Source organism: Schistocerca cancellata, chromosome 2, assembly GCF_023864275.1.
Source record: "Schistocerca cancellata isolate TAMUIC-IGC-003103 chromosome 2, iqSchCanc2.1, whole genome shotgun sequence".
NCBI lineage: Eukaryota > Metazoa > Arthropoda > Insecta > Orthoptera > Acrididae > Schistocerca > Schistocerca cancellata.
The window spans coordinates 378189704-378213249 of record NC_064627.1 but is presented as its reverse complement, the minus strand read 5'-3'; the positions used below and the strand labels follow the sequence as shown (position 1 = coordinate 378213249).

The following is a 23546-nucleotide window of genomic DNA, read 5'->3' as shown; positions in this document are numbered from 1 at the left end:
CACAGATCATCCCCGTTTTCAAGAAGGGACGTCGAACAGATGTGCAGAACTATAGACCTAGATCTCTAACGTCGATCAGTTGTAGAATTTTGGAACACGTATTATGTTCGAGTCTAATGATTTTTCTGGAGACTAGAAATCTACTCTGTAGGAATCAGCATGAGTTTCGAAAAGGACGGTCGTGTGAAACCCAGCTCGAGCTATTCGTCCACGAGACTCAAAGGGCCATAGACACGGGTTCACAGGTAGACGCCGTGTTTCTTGACTTCCGCAAGGCGTTCGATACAGATCCCCACAGTCGTTTAATGAACAAAGTAAGAGCATATGGACTATCAGACCAATTGTGTGATTGGAATGAAGAGTTCCTAGATAACAGAACGCAGCATATCATTCTCCATGGAGAGAAGTCTTTCGAAGTAAGAGTGATTTCAGGTGTGCATCAGGGGAGTGTCATAGGACCGTTGCCATTCACAATATACATAAATGACCTTGTGGATGACATCGGAAGTTCACTGAGGCTTTTTGCAGATGATGCTGTGGTGTATCGAGAGGTTGTAACAATGGAAAATTGTACTGAAATGCAGGAGGATCTGCAGCGAATTGACGCATGGTGTAGGGAATAGCAATTGAATCTCAATGTAGACAAGTGTAATGTGCTGCGAATACATAGAAAGATAGTTCCCTTATCATTTAGCTACAAAATAGCAGGTCAGCAACTGGAAGCAGTTAATTCCATAAATTATCTCGGAGTACGCATTAGGAGTGATTTAAAATGGAATGATCATATAAAGTTGATCGTCTGTAAAGCAGATGCCAGACTGAGATTCATTGGAAGAATCCTAAGGAAATGCAATCCGAAAACAAAGGAAGTAGGTTACAGTACGCTTGTTCGCCCACTGCTTGAATACTGCTCAACAGTGTGGGATCCATACCAGATAAGGTTGATAAAAGAGATAGCGAAGATCCAACGGAGAACAGCGCGCTTCGTTACAGCATCATTTAGTAAGTGGAAGACTCTGCAGGAGAGACGCTCAGTAGCTCGGTACGGGCTTTTGTTAAAGTTTCGAGAACATACCTTCACCGAAGAGTCAAGCAGTATATTGCTCCCTCCTACGTATATCTCGCGAAGAGACCATGAGGATAAAATCAGAGAGATTAGAGCCCACACAGAAGCATACCGACAATCCTTCTTTCCACGAACAATACGAGACTGGAACAGAAGGGACAACCGATAGAGGTTCTCAGGGTAACGTCCGCCACACACCGTCAGGTAGCTTGCGGAGTATGGATGTAGATGCAGATGTAGACCCATATTGGTAGTGAATACTTAGAAAGCGTAAATTTGTGCAAACATACGCTTTTCTAAATGGAACAATGGCAATTGATATGAACAGACTAAAAGTAGGTTAAATTAGAATGCCAGTGGTGTTAGCTGGAGGATTCTAGAAATGTCGTTTTCCGGATATCGCGTTTTGCAAAGTTGCCACAAAGATTCTTGTTCTATACCTGTGGTAGCACACACTAAATAACAACGCAGGTGCATTCACTAGTTATGTGGATTCTGACCAGTAACGAGACAATCGACAATCACAGGTTGTTTTCAAAATGACTATCGGTAGCAGCAATACACTTTTCCAGTGTGGTGTGGAGCGACTGGTGCACACGTACTAGCATTTCAGCGGAGATGGCCGAGCCGGTTGAAGTAATATGTCGTGGGATATCTTCGGGTGTCGTTGGTATGTCCTTGTAAAGAGCGTATTTCAGCTTTTCCCCACAGAAAAACGAGTACAGGCATCAAACCAGGGGAACGAGCCGGCGAAGGCTCAGGTCATCCGCGTCCAATACAACGATATGGAAACAATTTGTGAAGATATGCGGTAGTATTTCGTGCACTATGAGCTGGACAACCATCATGTTAGTGCCAGAGGTTCCTCCTAGTTTGCAGAGGAATGTCTTGTATCATCCGTGGAAGGCGGTCCGTTAGGAGGTTGTGATACTTGTGCGCGTTCAGTGTTTCGTCTATCCCACACAATACGTTTACACTCAATGGTCGCTGACTTTCACCTGACGAAGCCAACGCGCACTGCCAGCCGACCAATAGTGCATGTTTCGGCGGTTTACCGGGCCTTTACTCGTAAATGTGGCTTCATGAATAAACAAGATACGTGATACATCTGTAGTATCATGTCGTAATGTTCATACACAGAAGTTAACACGATTCTCATAATCGTTTCACTGCAGCTCGTGATGGAGAGAGACGCGAAGGGATGGACCTATGTCGACAGAGAATGAGCAGAAGACTTGTCTGACTCATGTCACCACCTCGTGCGGTTGCAAGGGAGCTAAAGTGCGGTTAAACTGCATCATCAGCAAGAACGTTAATTTCTCCCTCTTCTGTCGTCACTTGTTTCCTTCTGTTACGTTGTCTAGGCGTTGCAGTACCACTTTCACGCATCTGATTGGAGTGGTTGATAAATAATTGCTGAAATGGTTGACGTCTATTGGGGTGCCTTGCCGCATACACCGTTCAAGAGCGAACTGCATCCTTCCTACACTCTCCATACACCATGAGCACGTTGGCTTTTACTACATTGATAAATCGCATCACCAACGCATGACCTACTGCTTGGAGTTTCACACACTGACTAGCATGTCGCAATGAATTCAAGAGAGACACAAGCACAACGTAGGCAAACGTACCAACATCGCGCGTAACATCTACGCAGACTGAGTAGCATAAACAAGAATCGGCCTGGGAAATTTTCAAAATACGATATCTCGTAAATTGCTCGCACTGGAATCCTGCAACAAATACCGCTGTAATTCTAATTTATCCTACATTTAGTTTGTTCATGTCAATAAGCATTGTTCAGCTTATAGAAGTGTATGTTTACACAAGAAAAACACTTTCTAAATATTATTACATCAGTGTATTGGTTAACAATATGACCCTTGCTATCAACCCATTCCGTGGAAACCGCACATCATTAGCACTTCCCATTTCGTCAATATCTGTGGTGCAAGGTTTAAATGATTCACCCTATAGATCGAAGAGTAGGGTGAAAGACTGCAGCCCTGCCTTGCACTCTTTGTAATCCGGGGCACTTAGTTATTGGTCTTTCAATCTTATTGTCCCCTCTTGGTTGTTGTACATATTGAGTGTCACCCTCGTTCCCTATAGCTTTCTTCTATTTTTCACAGAACATCCGACATCTTGAGCCATTTTTCATTGTAGAACTCTTTTGCGAGGCCGACAAATTCTATGAACGTGTCATGATGTTTCTTCAGTCGTGCTTGCATATTCTACGAGGAATGGCAGAAATGCCTCACTGATGCCATTTCCTGTCCTAAAGCCAAAATGATCTTCATTTAACAGAGCCTCAATTTTATTTTCGATTTTTTTGTGCATATTCTCGTCAGCATCTTTGATCCATGAGCTGTTAAGCTGATTGTGTGATAATTTACGCACTTACCTCCTGTTGCTGTTTTCGGTTAGATTCAACACACCAACTTGAACAGTTGTTTGATTGCCATTTCTTCCATTCATTTTGGAAATTCCTATTCCTGCTGCCTAATTTAAGGCCAAGTTCCCCAAAATTCTTTTAAATCTCTCTTATACGTTCAACAGTGGGATTCCCATTGCTTTCTTAATATTTTCAACAATTCTTTTCAATGCACGGAAGGTAGTTTTAAGTTTTTTACATACTGAATCTGTCCTTCCGATGATCTCATTTTCTATAAATAAACTTTTCTCCTGCTGGCCCTTCGTCTTGGCTTCTATGCATTTCCTATTTATTTCATTCCCAAGTGATTTGTATTGCTTATTGGTATCTTTCCCGGAACATTTTTATTCTTCCTCCTTTCGTCAATCAATTGAAGTGTTTTACCTGTTACCCAAATCACTTCGCAGTAATCATGGGTGTCGGACAGACAGGCACAGAAACAAGAGCCTGTCGGTCCGACACCCATGATTACTATTCTTAGAGATGTCCACACCTCTTCAAATGTCTACCTTGGTACCCTTACCGCAATATCGACATATTCAGCGAATTTAAAACGCGTCTCGTTGTTCGTAAGTACCGGTACTTCACCATCCAACTTCCGTCCAACTTCTGGACGGTTCTCTTAAGCTTCAACTCATCTTTATCATTGCTAAATTGTGATCTGAGTTTGTATCCACTCCTAGGAACATCATGCAATCCAATATTTGATTCTAGATTCTGTGTCTGCTCATGATGTAATACAAGTGAAATGTTCCAGCTCTTGTGGGCCTTTTTCGGTGTACCTTCTCCTCTTGTCATTCTTCACCAAGTATTCGCTATTAAGCTGAAATTTTTTGCAGAACTCAATTGGTCCTCTTCCTCTCTCATTCCTACTTCCGAATCTACATTCTTCCCTAAGCATTTTTTCTACTCATTCCCTACAACCGCAAGCCTTACCCCCACGACTGTTAGTTTTTCTGCTCCCTTTACGTTCTGAATTATCCGTTCAATATTCTCATGTTCTTCCTGTATATCTCCATCTTCTGCTTCCGCTGTCGGCATGTGTACCTCAACAATCGTTGTCGGTGTTTGTTTGCTGTCGACAATGATCAGAACAACACCATCACTGAACTGTTCGCCATAACTCTCTCTCTCTGCCCCACCTTCCAATTCAAAACAAATCGTGCTCCTATTACATCATTTTCTGCTGCTGTTGCTATTACCCGGTGCGTGTCTCATCTGAAATCCTTGACTTCTTTCCATGTCACTTCACTTACCCCCACAATGTCTAGAGAAAGCCTTTGCATTTCCCATTTCAAATTTTCTATTAACATATTCTGTTGACACATCTAGTGGATTCCATTGCCTTATACTTCCCCATGCCGTTGATCACAGCTGATTCATCCGCATTTTAAGGACAGTTTCCCACCCTAACAAAGAGAATGCCGAGAAACTCTGTTCGCCCTCCACCCTCACGGACAAGGCCGTTGCCAGAACAAGGGTGGCTTCTTATACCAAAGTCTCCGGCCGCCATTGCTGATGAATTTTATTAGAAAGTTAAGAAATGCGTAGGTTGGAACCCGGGAACCAGTACGTTTTCTTGATAGCTAGTCTAAGACGCTACCCCTAGACCATTGATTCGTTTTATAGATACATATTAACAGGGACACTATACTACGAAGAATAAGTAGTGCTGCAGCAGCAACAGCACGCCTGGGTCCCTGCTGTTACTGTCATGCAGCTGCGCTGCTCAGTCGCTGCTAAGTACTCATTCTTCGCGTTTCGATATGCCCGGTAGTACATATCTATAAAATTAATATCCCACTGCACTAATTGGGCACCATTCTATATAACAGCTGTAAAATTCCGATTTAAAAATAATTTTATTTGTAACGGGAGCAAACCGACGTTTTCCGCCGGTATTAGGCGTCGCATGAAAGACATGATGAGCAGTTTTTTTTTTTTTTTTTTTGGGCTGACCCCATTTACATATTGCAGAAACGAAACTGCGGGTCTCTGTCGAAACACAAGAGGAAACTCTTAGGAGAGATATCTTGTACATATGTGACCGTGAAAGACCGAAGTTGGAGAATGAGAAATTTCTTTGGTGAATGTCTACTCATTGTAAATACGTAGGTGAATGATGGCATATTTGGTAATATTCTTGTAGATTCGTACCGTCAGCGGTTAAAATTGTTAAGAACAGGAGAAGTCGATGTCGCCAGAGAGGCCAGAGTCAGTCGTGAAATCCTATTTTCTTCCGTGAATTAGGTCACGTGGCATCTGTTTGTTATACACTGGAGTGCTGTTGTTTATCATTCATGTATAAGATTTACTGGTGTGTGCAACGTTTTCTTAAATCATATAAAACGCATTCAACAGCTAACTCTTAAACCTTATTTCCCATCCGATGCCATGATATATATTGTATGGATACTGTGGTGAACCGTGATCTTTTTCATAATTATTTGCATTAACTGCGAGTAAACAAAAATCAATTTTTTATTATTTTCTCATGAAAAGGAATCTTTACTATATACATTATCCATAATAGTTGAAGGTGGATTCGCAGCTACATACAGAATAACAATAAATAAAATCACCTCAGTCTCCAGTTATGGTGTTACAGGTTTTATTGCATGATCGATTTTGTGGCTTCACGCCTCACCCTCAGATGCGACTTTGTACGCGTCTAATCTACAATTACGCCTTAAATTTTCAGCTCACGCAGGTCGTCAACAGAAATTCCGATACCCACACCCTACGTCCGTAACACTATGCAAGCAAATCAACACCATTGTACAGTCCCTATATCCAAATGAGATTCCCATATTCTTGGGGCCCTGGTAAAGGACATTCATGGCCGTCGATTTGCTCCAGACGAAGGGATCCATGTTGTAAAATGTAAACTTTGGAAAATCCAAGATGGAATTTTATATATCCCCCTACCTATGGGTTTTGTGCAACCCACAACACCTTCAAAAACGACGAGCAATATTTTAGTATCCTCTTGCTCGCCATACACCAACTATTAGACCTACAGTAAAAATGACCTTTTTGTAGGAAATTTAATTTAGTTACATTTTGTACTGATATAAGTTTTCCTGGAGGTCACAGTTTTCGAGTTGTTCAAGAAAACGCTTCTGAAGGTTACTTTTGTACGTTTCTCTTGAATAATTCGAAAACTACAGCCTCTAGAGAAAACGTATCCCAGAACAAAATTTAACTACATGAAATTTCCCACAAAAAGGTTCTGTACGACTAACAGTTTGCGCACAGCGGACTAGAGAGTATGTAAATCTTGCTCGTAGTTTCTGAAAATGTTGACGGTTGCGTGTCGTAAATTAGGAAAACTATTTCATACAAAGTGTAGTACATTGAGCTACAATCATAAATTTGTTTTCTCCATGTTCCTATGTCACTAAATGGCGCTGCAGTTGAATGTTGTAAGATCTAAAAACGTGAAATGGGCTTTTGGGTGTTCCTGTACTCCAACACAGGCTAAGGGGAAAGGTCAGCTACACCATACAACACGCGAGTGTTGTACGCACTCGACGCCGCCGTGTAGAAGGCGAGGGATGTTGTGTCAAGCGGAGTCAGAATACAAGATATGACTACTCAGTTATGTCTCATTTAATACGAAAGAATACAATACAACTGTACAAATTGAAACTAACATAGAAACACATAACCAGAAGCTGCAATTGCTTTTCATAAGTACTGTTCGAAATGACGGCCTCAGTGTGTTTGACAAAGTTCGACTCTTCGCAGAAAGGATTGCTGAGCAGGATCCATCATGTCCATATCCCTTTGCGTCTTATCATAAGCACGTTGTATTCTATGTCGGAGGTTGTTGACATGAGAAATCTCTCCTTCATAGATAAAAGATTTCGAATGGCCCCACAAAAAGAGACCCTGCGGATTAACGTCTGGCGATCTAGCTGGCCATGTTACAGGTCTCTACAAAAATCTGGAAGGGAAGGAACTGTACAGATGCCGTCACTTTGTGCGGTGAAGTGAGTGAGGGATCCACCGTTACCACAGGATCATAAGTGAGGCCAAACTAACGTCTTCCAACAATGGCGGTAAAGTAGCATCCAGGAAACGCAGATACGGCTCTCTGGTCAGCCTTGGTGGTAGCACATGTGGCCGTAGGACATCCCGATCGATAATACCACAACAGATATTGACACCGCACCGTTGCTGGTACCCTCATACCACTGTGCTGTCTGGGTTTTGTTCTGCCCATTCGCACCAATTATATAAATTCAATACAGCCTCCTTCACGAAATAGGCTTGCTCGGTGGACAGTACTACTCGTGGAAGATGCTGGTCGTGCCTCGGGCGCCGTACGATGAATCTGCCAAAGTCCAGCCTGTGCTGGTAATCTCCCGGCGACAGTGCTCGTACCTTCTGCCTGCGAAAAGGATGGTAACAGTTTCTGCGGCATCCTCGCCTAACAGTAGATTGTGATATTCTGACCGCAGTGGCGAGGGACCTGGTGCTTATTCTTCGATCCTCTGCAACAGTTTATAACTAGCTTTCTTTGTCATGTGCACTGTACGTCTAAGGTGGGCCCGGAAACTAAATCCTTAAGTTGCTACACATCTACCATACTCCTTCAAGCACCTGCCGACACAGTAAAACATATTTGCGAATGGAAGGTGTCGGTTAGGAAACCTCTCGTGATACAGTTGTCTTCCAACGTCAGCTCTTCCATCTGTAAACTCATAGGTGAGGTGGATGTCAGTGGATTCCTCGTTTGTGAAACTTCCCATGATAGTAACTATAGCAAGGTGGCAACTGGTGTGGACTGTCAATAACGAGTGCAAGGCCACATAACTCGCCCGCCTTCCATTTTTAATACACAATTATGCAATTTGCAAATGGTTTCGTGGAATTATTCTGAATATTTCTAGTTATCTACGCGTATTGCAAATTTTGTGGTAGATGGAAATAATTCAAAAACTTCCTCTATTTCATTGCATGGTTGGTATAGCAATCAGTATTTGTGATGTGAACAAATAAACAACCTTGGTGGCAGTGTTAAAATTTTTTATTACTTCCCAATGACGGCTTTCACCTTTATTTCAGCATCTTAGGATTGGCTGATATTTGGCAGCAATGGGTACAGTGAGATGCCGCTCATAGGAACTACCCCAGCTGGTAAATCTCCCTTGTCAAAGCCTTAAAAACACTGTGCTGTGTCCTTATTATACCATGTGGTGCAGCCGAGTGCAGAGCAAAGGGGATAAGACCTACAGTAAGCCTTTGCATCAGTAATATGGCGGAGGTGTCGTGCATATTCTTGCTTCACACATCATCTGGTGTGTGCAGCCAGAATATGCACCACACTCTACATTCATCACGAACAGTTACTCATATAAAATCGTGCAGTCAGTGGGTGCCAGCTCAAAAGTGCACCAGAATCTCAAATAAGTTCTCCCGTCACTGACATGGAATGTGAGATTCTGCGAAATTCCATACTCGCCTTTCTAGGGGCAGCAGAACAACTCTGCAAGAAAGAGGCTGTAAAGCAATGGGCAGAAACTGTTCAAGAATTATGTAAATAGAAAACAGGCACTTCGAAAGAACAATCCCAAAAACTTGCAGTGAAGTTTAATGTACTGGGAGACAAGGTGCTGGAAAAAGAGACGAACGTTTGCCGCGATCAGAAGCGGCAGTCGTGAAAAAGATGCATCATGTCGCAAGTAACCGCACTTAGGACAGCGAATAAAGCGTCACAAGCAATAGCCAAAGGTTTGAGAGCAGGGTGACAAGCTACCGAAGGACACACGAATGAGTTCCCAAAGAAGACGAGCAAGATCACGAAAACAGACGTACGAGTATCAGCTAAATTAACAAAGGCTTAAGGCCTAAGGCTCATGAGTAAGTAACTGTCACTCCTACGCCCTGTTTAAATAACCACGAGCAAATTAGCACCAGTTTACCTCATGTACGGAACCCGCTAACTGCCTGCTTAATAGTGTGAGCATTCTCGCACACTGCGTCGTGTGATCTCGTCGCCACGCTGCATGCAAACACGCCACGCCCCCTGTCAATTTAAGTGCGACTATAGCACTAAGTAGCTGTCTAAATAGGCACGGCGCCACCCGAGAGATCGATGAAATTCACAGCGCACGTCAATGACATACTCAAGCGAAGAAGTCATCCCATCTTTCGACTGTAAACACTATTTGAGTATGCTGAAGTTTCCGGCTTTCAAGGAGGAAGGCACACTTCAACACAAAGCATGGTACGGCCAATCGGTATAAGCATATCCGCCAATATGTGCCAAATTAGGATTTCTATACACACACATTGACGGTGGTGAGGTCGACAAGATGTGCAACATTGCGGTGCACGGCAATACTTATGAGGAATTCAGAGACGCATTCATGACAACGTATTGGTACCGTAAGACGCAAATCAGAATAAAACATGATGTTTCCTAAGCTAGAGATGTCTGGCTACAAAAGCCTGCTGAAAATGTTGGATGAACTGAAACGCAAGAATCAATATCTGGACACATCTTACTCGGATGAGAACATAGTGCGCATTTGCACTCGAAACTCTCCTACCCGTAACTACAAGGATTAAACATTCAAGACTCTAATGAGGGAGGTAGAGGTTATTTATTTATTTATCGTATGGCATGCATTGCTATTCTTACACAGTTAGTATGCAGTTTAATTACAAATTGACATCCAGATACTGAATATGATCGATAGTCTCCTCTGATGTAGTTAGAAAGTTGATGATGGTTCCCTTGTGAGCTCTAACGGGGCATTTTTCCACTGTGTGTTGGATTATTTGTTCTCCAGCAGCACAGTCACAAGCTGGAGTTGGTATCTTTACCCGTTTGTAGAGACCGTCAGCACTTCTTCCGTGGCTAGTGCGCATTCGGTTTAAAGTTATCCACACTATGCGTGAGTGATTAAAGCCGGGCGGTTTCTCATTTATCACGAAGATTTGGGATTTTGTTCGGCAGTGTTCTCGCCACTGATGTTTCCAGAGATTGTGGATGTCAAAATTAGAGGTCGTCATCTCTTTAGCAGTGACTAGTGATGGTCTTCTCGATTTAAGTGTTCTGCATTCCATAACATCTATATCATTATGTATCGGCAACTGAGGGTTATTAATTCCGTTTTTGCATTCTATGAAGAGATAATTTTTGCGCCGTAGGTTTGACATCCGTAAAGTAGGGGTTGATTTTATTTTGCCGCTAATAATGAATATGGTGTCATTTAATATCAGAGAAATTCTGTTTGTATACCGGCTGGTAATCCATACTGGGGCACATGAGTAACCAAGCCCATCTGCTGAGGTGCGGATTGTGTTTGCTGTGGATCCCCAAGTAGCGGTGCACAACTTTGTTTGTTGTCTTCATTTTGCCTGCAGTCTTTGTCAGCTGCTCCTTGTAAGAGAGCGTCCTCTCCACAGTAAATCCTAGTTATTTGGGGTTGTTAAGGCGTTTCTCTTTTAAGATAACATTGAGCTCTGTTCTTGCTGGTTGGTTGCGCAAGTGGAAGCTTGACAAATCAGCTTTGGCTGCAGACTTCATTTGTAAAAGCAGCCACTCAGCGATTTCAGATCGGAGCACAGGATGTCTTCAGCGGCCTCAAGTGAGCCGTGATGTGCAATTAGGGTCCACTTGTCCATGTAGTCAAACTTCCTGAATTGCGTGTCTGGAATGTCGGAAACATAAAGATTGAAGAACAGTGGTGCAAATAGCAGGTTACCCTGCGGTAACCTGCTGTTGAGTATCTTGCTGGAACTTTTTCTTTCTCCAGTAAACAATTTAAGAGATCTCCCAGGAAGCATATTATCGATCAGTTTGACATTATTGCTGCATGGAATTATTTGAAATAATTTGTACAACAGCCCTCGCCTCCGGACAATATCATATGCTATGCTCAGATCTACGAATGCAGCTGATGTTTTTTGCCTTTTCTGATAGCTGTCTCCATGTAGGTCGGAATCCTACTTATTCGACAGGAATCGATTCTATTATCTCTCGTAGGAGTCTCTTGAGCAGCTTGTAAGATGACAATGAGCAGTTCTATTGATATACAGCTCTTCGACTGGTCGCCTGGTTTCCCTGGCTTCAGGATTTCGATGATCTTTGAGTTCTTAATTTTCTGCGGTATGTCCCATCTTGTCACTGCATTTCTATAAAACTCTACAAGACAGTTTTTGGCACACTACCCTCAGTGAAGGTGTAATTCTGAGCGTATTGCGGTCCAGGTGCCTTTCCTATCTTAGTGTGCTTCAGTGCATCTCTGATTTCAGAAGGGGTAAGTTTTATAAGAATATTGTTCCAAAGATATGCTGTTTGTCTTACGGGCTCTCGTAACGTCACTAAGATCGCGGGATATTGTTCTTACATGGTTTTTGTGCCTTGGAGCTCTGGATGTAACCTGTAGATAGACTCCTGGAAAGACACAAAACCTTCGTTACATACGATCAAAAGATGGAAATAATTTCCAGTCACAGAGAAATAACGGACGGCGTGAACATCAGAACAGGCAACGGGGTCACAATCTAAATAACGTAAGGGACAACAGCAAACAAGACAACCGAGACAGTCATAATAACAACAGATTTAATAGCAACTGGCGTGACAGGGGGAATGGCCAGCAGTCGAGCAATGGTAATAACGGCCAGCGATACATTGACCGCAATGGAGAACGGGTTGAATTGCTTATCCATACCCATCTAATGGCTTGCAGAGAAATACTTCTAGCCATAGCTGACGCCAAAGGCGGACGTAGTCATCTCGTTACATATCCAATAACAGTCGCACAAGTACTCGGATTAATCTCATTGGATACAAGGAGACATGAGATGCACTTGCACACGAAAAAGACGAAACTCGCAGGGACGATCTGCACTTGTGACATCCATAACCTTCCTTAACATAAGTCTAGGGAAATTTTTGTATGCCGGCAGCTGTCATCTCTTGCATTTATTATAATTATAGTTTTCTCGTGCCAACGGCCTTGCCGCAGTGGTAATACCGGTTCCCGTCAGAACACCAAAGTTAAGCGCTGTCGGGCTGGACTAGCACTTGGATGGTTGACCATCCGGTTTGCCGAGCGCTTTTGGCAAGCGGGGTGTACTCAGCCCTTGTTAGGCAAACTGAGGAGCTACTTGAATTGAGAAGTAGCAGCTCCGGTCTTGGAAACTGACATACGGCCGGGAGAGCTGTATGCTGACCACATGCACTTCCATATCCATATCCACTGCCGCATGTGGGCTGAGGATGACACGGCGGCCGGTCGGTGCCTTTGGGCCTTCATGGCCTGTTCGGGAGGAGTTTCGCTTCATAAGTTTCTCGTGCAGAACATTTGTCACGACTTAGGTCTACTTGTGCCCAACACACCTGGCCAACTGGTCAACATTCAGGGACACATCGGCCTATATGTTAAGTGTCACTTCATTTTCAATATACATGTTCGTGTTTTTTCTATGTAGGTTCACTCAACACTGTAATAGTTGACACATTTACATGGATGTTTTAAATGACAATTTCAGCATGTTTAACGGTGCTTATTTTTTTATTTGATTGTGACACACCAATTACATAATTTGCAACTGCGTCACACAGTGCACAAAAATCTGGTGTAAGGGAGGGGCTAATGCAAGGTGGCACCCAATGTGGCCCGTTCACAATGAGTGCAAGACCCACATCACTCGCCCATCTTATGTGTTTAATACACAATTACGCAACATGCATATGGTTTTTCGGAGTCATTCTGAACGTGTCTAGTTATCTTCACCTGGGTGTAACCACGTGGAGCAATTGGTAATTAAATGATGCATTTCACATAAATAGCTAATTTTTTAGTAGATGGAAACATTTCAGATAGCTTCGGTTCTGTGAGTGAGCCACAAGCGACCTGCGTGATGAGACGAGGGAACGGTGGAGCCGGAGTGGTTTATAGCGGCCTCCACGTGGGGTCCGAGAGAAAGCCAGCGGGCACGCCGCCCCGGGCGGGCGGCAGGCGTTGCATAGGACGGGGGTGGGGTGACGCCCTTATCCTACACCGTAAAACTCAAAGCTGAGATTTCTCCACTACCTGGCAAGCTGACCCAGACACAGTTTCTTTCCAGCCAAAGCGTCGTATTAGTACAAAAAACGGGCCTGGCGCTCCTTAAAACACCATCGCACGCCTGCTATTGGCGTGGGACTTTGCAAAGGAAAAGCCGATGGCCCCTTAGCGACAGAGAAGTTTCGAGAAAGTTTCAACTTAAAAACGCCTCCCAGAAGCCAGTCATTGAAATTTTGTGACCTGAGACAGTGATTTCCGCTCACACAGCGTTTGAATGGAAGACAGGGAATTGGCGGAAATTTTGTTGCAAGAGGGTGATTTGACAACTGCTGATGCATAGCAGGAGGAACTGACGCTACATTCTAACGAAAAGAGAGTTTCATGTTGTGACTGCCTTAGCAAACAGTCGTATTACTCTGAATCATAAGCTACACAATTCTGTAATAGTAGTTTACTTGTCCGGTAGCCTGGTCAGGAACATGTTGTTTATCGCAATCGCACATCGTCGCAGTTGCAGCGCCATGGGCCACCTACAAAGCAACCCCTCGAGCACTGCAGGCAGTCGACGATAATACCGGTTACGACTGCAATTACTACTGGTTAACACATGCAGCACCGGCGTACTTTGAACAACCTTGTGATCTGCGGTTAGCACCTTGCTCCGTCTTCCTAGAGCCATGGCGATCGCCACATTTGATTACCAATTCGCACCTTCCGTGATCACCACTTTACGTAGTTTATTCCGATCAGGTTGTGGTAGAATACACATCATTGGAATTCTGTGCACTACATTTGGATAAGGAAAGTGCCTGCCACCACAGAAGCTATTTCCAAGTTTATGGTGTATATATTAACCGTGTCCGCAGCTCTTCTTAATTTTTTTTTTCGTAAAATTGTCTCGCGATGGCGTTCTCGCTTCCTGAGTACGGGGTCGCGGGTTTAATTCTCGGCGGGGTCATGGATTTTCACCTGCCCCGAGATGAATGGGTGTTGTGTCACCTTCATCATCATCATTCATCCCCATTACGGTCGGAGGAAGGCAACGGCAAATCACCTCCATTAGGTCCTTGCCTAGTACGGCGGTGCGGGTCTAGCCTCTGTCAAGAAGCATGGGACTTCATTTCCATTTCCATATTAACCGTTCTCTTCTTAATACGGAGGGAAAACTTTTAGCAACAAACTAATTAAGTTGTTGTGTCACTTTTCTGCTGAGCTGAATAAATGCAGTGATTATTATGGCGCTCAAAGCACTTATCTGTTCAGAACATCCGATCCTAGGCTCCTACCAATCATTAACTTTGGAGAGTTATAAAAAGTTAAAGATTCACGTAATCTTATAGAAGGAAACCGGTCACAGTCAAGTTAGTTGTATAGCAGGGTGAAAGTAATGTCAAATAGTATGTTGGTACAATAAAGTATGCACGTCTCTTAAGTTACTTCTTTGAATTTCGAGTCTACAATTTAATCACTTGGGCAGTAAATTGCAAATTTCTTGTGACGACTCGATGGCCAGTTCCCACACAGCGACGCATCCGTTAGCAGCTGTCCGAACGATGAGTATTGACTAGACTGCAGTGATTCACAACCTTTCTTAGACCATTACAGCTGAGTGCAATCAGACATTAGCTGGTACTTAAACACTCCCCACTAGCCATCTGTTGTCCTTCCCTCCCCGACATTGTCACCAACTTTAGCATCTAACAAAATTGTAGAATGAAAGACTTGGCTTCGAACACTTTTATTTTTATAATGATGGCTGGCCGCTGTGGCTGAGCGGTTCTAGGCGCTTCAGTCTGGAACCGCGTGACCGCTACGGTCGCAGGTTCGAATCCTGCCTCGGGCATGGATGTGTGTGATGCCCTTAGGTTAGTTAGGTTTAAGTAGTTCTAAGTTCTAGGGGACTGATAACCTCAGATGTTAAGTCTCATAGTGCTCAGAGCCATTTGAACCATTTTTAAAATCATCCAAGTTAAAATGTGTGCACTATACTTACTGTTCGTAAATAAGTTGACTACTGCACTCCTTACTTCTCAATTGGCAGAATCTGGAAGACTTCAGGCTATTTATGCTTTGTGTCTGACCACAGCCACAAGTAGTAACAGTAATAATAATAATAATACTGTGTGTAACACTATAGTAGACCTTATGTAGTTATTGCCGCGTCGTGCTGTGATTAATTCATTTATCTGTGTCGAAGCGAGTAACGAAGCAATTTCTGGAGTAGTGCAGATTCTATCTACACCTTGGAGATGACATTTTCTTGAGATATCTGTTACGTTTATGTCTCACTCTCATCATCTGCGATGTACGGAACAAAGCAAAAATTTGTGTGGAGTGGGCGGACTACGCGAGGAACCTGTAACCTCCACCGCATTAACGCTGGTAATCGAAAAAAGTAATTATTGATAACTTAAGCAATGAAACTTCCTGGAAGATTAAAACTTTGTGCCGGACCGAAACTCGAACTCGGGACCTTTGCCTTTGGCGGGCAAGTGCTCTATCAATATTAGTCTTTTGAAAATAGTTCAGTTTCATCACTGAAGCAGAATTGAATCTTTTATTTTCACCTCTCAGAAAATTTCATTTAACGCCTCAGACATAATTACCCCTCGTGCTTGCCAAACAATACTTGGACAGCAAGGTCGCCCGATGTCTCCCCATTGAGAATGTTTGGAGCGTTATGGGCTGTGTTGCCCAACCCATTCACAATTTTGGCGACCTGGCACGCCAGTTGGGCAGAATTTGGGACGCTGTCCCTCAGGAGCAGGTCGATCAAGTCTGTCAACCAATGCCAAGCCGAATAACTGCTTGTACAGGGCGTTCAAGAAGTCTTTCCGCAGTGCCTTATGAGCGGGCCGTATGCCGCAGTGAATATACCGAATTAAAACTCAGTCAAATACAAGTTATTAATTTACTGAATATTCATTTTTACTTACAAATTTCACATAAAATATTGAAAGTGGCCCCCTTGTTGTTGAATATACAATTCAATTCGTCTATAATCATATTTCCAAACACAAGCTGTAACATTTCTTCTGTAACAGAATCAGTGAAAGTGGATATTTGCAGTTTTCAATTCATCGATGAATTTTGGACGGTTTTTATAGAGAGTTGCTTCCGCTGCACCCCAGAAGAAAAAGTCAGGTGGTGTTAAGTCAGGCGATCGTGGAGGCCAAAGTCCCTGTGAAATTATGCGATCACCAAAAACATCAACAAGCAGTGACATTGAAACGCGAGCTGTATGCGCTGTTGCACCATCTTGTTGAAAATAACCGTGCAGTATTTCACTTAAGACAAGTTCTCCTATGAATGGGTACAGAATATCACTGCAGTATCGTTGTGCGTTTATTGTTCCGTTGAAAATATGGGATCCACAATCCGACGTCTAGAAATTGCAACCCAAACTCCCATTTTCACAGAATGAAGTGGTTCCTCATGAATACACAATGGATTTGCAGTACTCCAAATACGAGAATTTTGCGAGGTCATGTACCCGGATAAATGAAACCACACCTCATCAGTGAAAAACGTTTAATTAAGAATATCCCTTCCATTTTGTTGAACGAAATTTTTGAACCATTGACAATAATGCAGTCTCTTGCCAGGATCAGTAGATCAGTATTTTTCAGTTGTTGCACGACTGTCACTTTGTATGGGAGAAGTTCTAGTTTTTTCCTTACAGCTGTGTGGGCCGTTCCGATACTAACATCGATTTCCTCGGCGAGTTTTCTTACTGACTTGTTCGGACTCATGCACATTTTATCGGAAATATGGAGTAGTTTATTCTCAGACAAAACGCTATGACGACCATTTCTTGGTGCATCTGCCACTGTACCCGTACTTCGAAATTTCTTAATCACAGTATCGCAATGTGGGAGTGATGTCTCCGGGAAAACTGAATTTAATGTTTGACGAACTGAAACTGTGTATTTACCGCCAGCTTTGAACACTTGTTCGATTAAAAACAGACGTTCTTCGATGGTTAGCAGTTTAACAGTGACAAAAACGAAACACACGAGCAAAGGAACTAAACTTAACCCTCCGACAGTCGCGCATGTATCTGTGAGATACATGACCTACTTTTTCTCTAATATTACCGCAATGAACAGTGGTAACGGTTTGCTGGCCCACGACATCTTCTGTCATACCTTTCTTATTGCTTCACCGGAATTTCAGTCTTATTCCGATACTGACAAGGTCATAAATGAGTCAGGTGTGGGAACGTGTACTGCCTGTATCTCTCAGATACGCTTTGTCGCCGCTAATGACTGCAGCTGTTGCATTGTTTGCAGCGTACCCAAGTCGGCAGTTGCGTTGTTGTCTTCTAAATGAAGCAACGTTTCGTTGTAGCTACGTGTACTCTCTTTCAAAATGAGTAAACGATATGATCTAGAAAATCCTAAGGATTTGGAAGAAGTACATCGCCTTCTTCTCGACGACGAGGTATCCATTGAAGATGAAGATGATATTGCAGAAACTGATTCAGAAACCGAAGATATACTCGAAACACGATCTGTAGACTCAGACACAGATCATGAATTGGATGAAGAGGAAAATAATGAAGCGCAGGAAACTGATGAACATTACTATTTTGGTGAGTAGAAAAGACAATAAATATGCTTTCATATGCAATAATAACAATATCTAATAATGGTGTAATGTACTTATTTTTTTTTATTTTAGGTAAGGATGGAACTAAATGGAGGAAAGTGCCTTGGAAAGCAACACAGACACGGCCTCATAATATACTAACCAAACTGCCTGGGGTAGTTGGAGACGCAAAGAAAATGGTAACTGAAATTGACTGCTGGAGCTTATTCATCAGTAATGATATCCTAGATCTAATTGTGGTCAACACTAACAGGCGTATAGCTGATCTAAAAGGAAACTTTGCTCGCGAGAGTGACTGCAAGGACACAGACGCAATCGAAATAAAAGCCTTTCTTGGCTTGTTATACCTTGCTGGTGTGTTCCGTGGTGGGCGACAGAGTGTTCACGACTTCTGGACAGCAGATGACCTTGGTCTAAATATTTTTAGAATGACCATGTCCGAAAAACGTTTCCTGTTCCTAATAAGATGTGTTCGTTTTGATGATGGAGCCACAAGGCAAGAACGGCGCAAGACAGACAAATTAGCAGCCGTGAGGGAAATGTTCGCCATGTGTTTGAATAACTGCAAGACACATTACTCCCTCGGTCAGAACGTCACAGTTGATGAGCAGCTACCAGCATTTCGAGGCCGGTGTGGATTTCGCCAGTTCATACCATCCAAACCATCTAAATATGGCATCAAATTTTTCTGCCTATGTGATGCCAAGCTTTATTATACTTACAACATGGAAATATATTGTGGATTACAACCAGAAGGACCCTTTCAGAATAACAACTCCGCCAAAGAAGTAGTTCTGAGACTTGCCAAACCAATATATGGGACGGGTAGAAACATTACAGCAGATAACTGGTTCACTACTTTGGAGTTAGTAAGAGAACTGCATAAAAGGAGACTGTAGTTTGTAGGGACAATTAGAAAAAACAAGAAGGAACTGCCATCTAATTTCGTAGCACCAAAAAGTAGACAGCAATATGATAGCGTATTTGGCCACAGCAAGAATGAAACCCTTGTGTCGTATGTCCCGAAAAAAGGGAAAACTGTAGTCCTCCTTTCGAGTATGCATGTATCGTCAAGTGAGGTTTCGGAAGGTTTAGAGAAAAAACCAGCAATTATTCTACACTATAATGACACCAAATCTGGAGTTGACGTAGTTGACAAACTCTGTGCAACCTACACTGTAGCTAGGTCAACAAGAAGATGGCCTATGGTGATTTTTTTTCCACCTGTTGAACATTGCAGGCATCAACTCAAGAGTAATTTTCTTGGGCAACAAGAATAAATACTCAAAGCGGCGCGAATACCTCAAAACTTTAGCTCTGACTCTATTGCAAGATCATCTCAAAAGAGGAGCTCTTATTATGACTCTACCTGATGATATAAAGTCAATGCTAGTAAAGTACAAACCTAAAGGAAAAGAGCAAGAAAACGCTGAACAATCCTTGGAATAAGAAAACAAGAAAAGAAAAAGGTGCCAGTCATGCTACAGGGAGACCAAAAAGACTTGTCCCAGCAAGTATACATGTGAAAAATACGGTACACAGCTTTGTTTGCAAAAGCACGCAAAAATAATTTGTGAACAATGTCTTTCTGTAGAGGGCAATCAGAAAAAGAGACATGCTTTGATTAGTTCAATAATTTATTTGTATCTATAATAAAATCAATTTTTAAAAGAATTTCATGTACTTCTCCATTACAAAATGTCAAATATTTCTGTTAATTTGAAAGTGTAATGAGCCTGATGTTCACTTCCGTATTTGTAAAATCTGTAACAATAAAGGTAACTGCAATTTAAGACAAAAACAAAAGAAAAAGAACCTGTAAACAAACAAAAAAACCACAAAAATCTTCGCATGTATCCACGAGATACATCGCGACTAGTGGCGTCATGAAAGTTGACGCGCCTGCTGGAGGGTTAAAACGTTCACGTCAACACGTAACGACACACACCAACGATACTACTGACGCTGACTGAGATACGCGAAACAGTGGAATGTTGGGAGAGTCCACTTGGAGGGAAGTAATCCAGGCAGGCGAACAATCATACAGTACGCGTGGCTAACAATCATACGGCACTGCGGAGAGACTTTTTGAACACCCCGTATAAGGGCCAGTGGTGGACCAACGGGTTATTGACTTGTTAAATCTGTGAACCACTTTCTCATGGAAAAGCCACCCAATTTTTGTGAAACTGTTATTTTTCATTTATTTGTCTGTATATGTACGTCACATCTACCGATTTCCGTCCCGACCGCGTAATTCCTTCGTGGTGCGCCGCTTTTTTTTTTTTTTTTTTTTTTTTTTTTACTTGGAGTGTTTTGGATAGTGAAAGACGGTATGGACGTAGATTGTAATAAGACGAAGGACACGAGGAAAATATGGATGGCAGATGTTAAGAAAGTTAAGCATTCCCGGAATCGGGGTGCTGAGAACCGAGAAACGGCATTAGTGGTAAATAACTCGCGTATATAGAAAAGAAGTCCTATCGACCGCAGGACACGCGCAGCTGGCGTGCGGTGGGCGAGTGGAGGGAGAGGCGCGCTGCCGTGAGGCTTGTAGCGACAAGCGAGCAGACCACAGGCCCGTGGGAAACGCCGGCTGCAACGGAGCAGCGCGCAGGCGTCAGCCCAGCCAGGTCCGTGCAGACGAGGCCAGCAGACTGCCGACCCCACGGCACACAGCACAGGGCCGGCTGTGGGAGACCGACCTCTGGCCTGCCTCTGCTGGGGACGCAACCAGCTGACGCCGCACACACACACACACACACACACACACACACACCTTACAGTGTGCAAGACCAGAAGCACCAGCGCTCGCGTGTCCTGCTTGTGGCAGGAGAGGGAATTCGTTTTCGAGAACTTTGCCCAATGCAGAGCTAAAACTTTTGAAACGCTGCTCCGGCAAAATCAGTGATCTTTATAAATTACAACGTGTTTCAATACATACGCAGTGGGGAACGCATTGATTTTATAAGACAGTGGTTACCAACTTGTATTAGACCATTACCACTGTGTGCAGTCAGATATTAGCTACTACCGTCCCTCTCTCCCATCCCCTTCCGTCTGTTGCGCCCACCCCTCCCCCACATTATGACCAACTGTAGCATCCAACGAAAGCGCGGCGTGAAAAACTTTTCTTGGAACACTTTTTTTCAAATTTTTAAGATGTGTGTGTGTTTCAATGAATGACGAAGGAGTCCGCGGTGCATTACAAGTGCCACCCACAAATCCATCTCAAATTAGAAAGCTAACTATCCACAGTGAGAGTAGACATTTGTTACAAAACATTCTTCCCCTGAATTCCTTCTCTCCATTGCGCCACTTCCTTGACCTGCAGTCCGCAGCTTGTGGCCGTGCGGTAGCGTTCTCGCTTCCCACGCCCGGGTTCCCGGGTTCGATTCCCGGCGGGGTCAGGGATTTTCCCTGCCTCGTGATGACTGGGTGTTGTGTGATGTCCTTAGGTTAGTTAGGTTTAAGTAGTTCTAAGTTCTAGGGGACTGACGACCATAGATGTTAAGTCCCATAGTGCTCAGAGCCAGCCAGCCTTGACCTGCACACTGCAACCTCATTTAAAATCAACAAAGTTAAAATGTGTTCTATACTTACTGTTCGTATGTCACTTGATTGCTGCACTCCTTACGTCTGAACTGATGGAACTTGAAAGACTTCAGGCTGTTAATGTTTTGTGTCTGACCACAGCTACTGCCGGTCGGTGTGGCCGAGCGGTTCTAGGCGCTTCAGTCTGGAACCGCGCGACCGCTACGGTCGCAGGTTCGAATCCTGCCCTGTGCATGAATGTGTCTGATGTCCTTAGGCTAGTTAGGTTTAAGTAGTTCTAAGTTCTAGGGGACTGATGCCCTCAAATGTTAAGTCCCATAGTGCTGAGAGCCATTTGAACCACAACCACTAATAGTAATAATAATAATAATAATAATAATAATAATAGTACCATGTATAACATTATAGTTGCCCTTATGTAATTGCTGCTGTGTAGTGCTGTCAATCAGTTCATTTATCTGTTTGGAAGAGTGTACTAAAGCAATTTCTGGGCAACTGCAGGAACTATCTACAACTTGGAGAAAATATGAGATATTTAGCAACTGTTACGTATTTGTTCACTTTCATCATGCCTTACACCTTTCCTCGTTTTGACTTCTTATACAAATCACAGTGCAGCCTATTCTTCTTCATTTTGAATAGTAATAACAGTTATGATAATATAGTAGCCCTTATGCAGTTACTTCTGTGTCGTACTGTATGTAGTAATGAAGCAATTTCTGGACTAGTGCAGGTACTATCTGCAACTTGGAGAAGACTTTTCTTGAAATATTTAGGATTTGTTGTGTATATGCCTCACACTTTCATCATCAGCGATGTACGGAACAAAGCACAACATTCGTGTGTAGCGGGTGGACTATTTGAGGAACCTATAACTTTCACTGCATCAATGCTACTAATTGAGAGAAAGTAATTATTGATAACTTATACAATCAGTATTAGAGTCATACAAAACTGTGATAATAGTAATGATCTTTTGAAGATAATTTAATTTAGTGATTGAATCAGAATCGACTCGTTTACTTTTCACCCCTCACAAAATTTCATTTTATTCCCCGAGGGGGTTACTACCCCCAGGTTGGGAACCACTGTACTAACGTATCATCTTCAGATCTTACATTCCTTGATGACCGTAGGAACCATTGGTGTGGAACAGGTCCATCTGTGCAGGCTTGCGTTATCCATGCCCGCACACACAGAGTTGCTCAACGCCTGCTATCATTAAGGAACCTAAGGTCTGAAGTCATGTCTTAGAAGATCGAAACTGGCCATGTAAAAATAAAAATAAAACGCTGAAAACGACCACGACTCTCTGCACTGAAATAACTTTTGATACAGAGTCGCCAGGTATCCAGGTTAAGCCAGATATGTACGGTTTTTTATAGTCATGCCATACCAAATAAAATAAAATCCGCCATGTCCGGCTTTCGTTAGGCTTTTCAGCGATGAAAGAGAAAACGCAAAATTAAGACATTTCTAAGCTAATCACGAAATCGAGGAATAAACATAAGGGGTATAAGGAGATGTATGATATGGATATATAGATACACCAACCAGTTCTGTTCTTATGTCTGTGTCCTGTGGTTTTCTTCGTAGGCCAAACGAGATTAATGCCAATCCACTACATACAACCAGGTTCACGCGCGTGTCGCTGCTACTTATGCAGAGAAAAGCAAGTGCGAAAGAGACATGTGAATTTAGCTGATTTCCTATCTTATCATTTCATCTAATTTGCAGCATCCTTCCATAGCACTACATCTCAAATTCATCTTCATTTCTGGTTTACTCGCAGTCCGCGATTCACTCTATACAAAGCTATGCTCCAAACGTACATTCTCATAAA

At 42.9% G+C, this 23546-nt stretch overlaps 1 pseudogene; it reads left to right on the top strand.

Annotated features, from left to right (window-relative positions):
* The first annotated feature begins 12474 nt into the window (after window positions 1-12474).
* LOC126163847 (5S ribosomal RNA) lies at window positions 12475-12592 on the top strand (annotated as a pseudogene).
* The last annotated feature ends 10954 nt before the right edge of the window (window positions 12593-23546 follow it).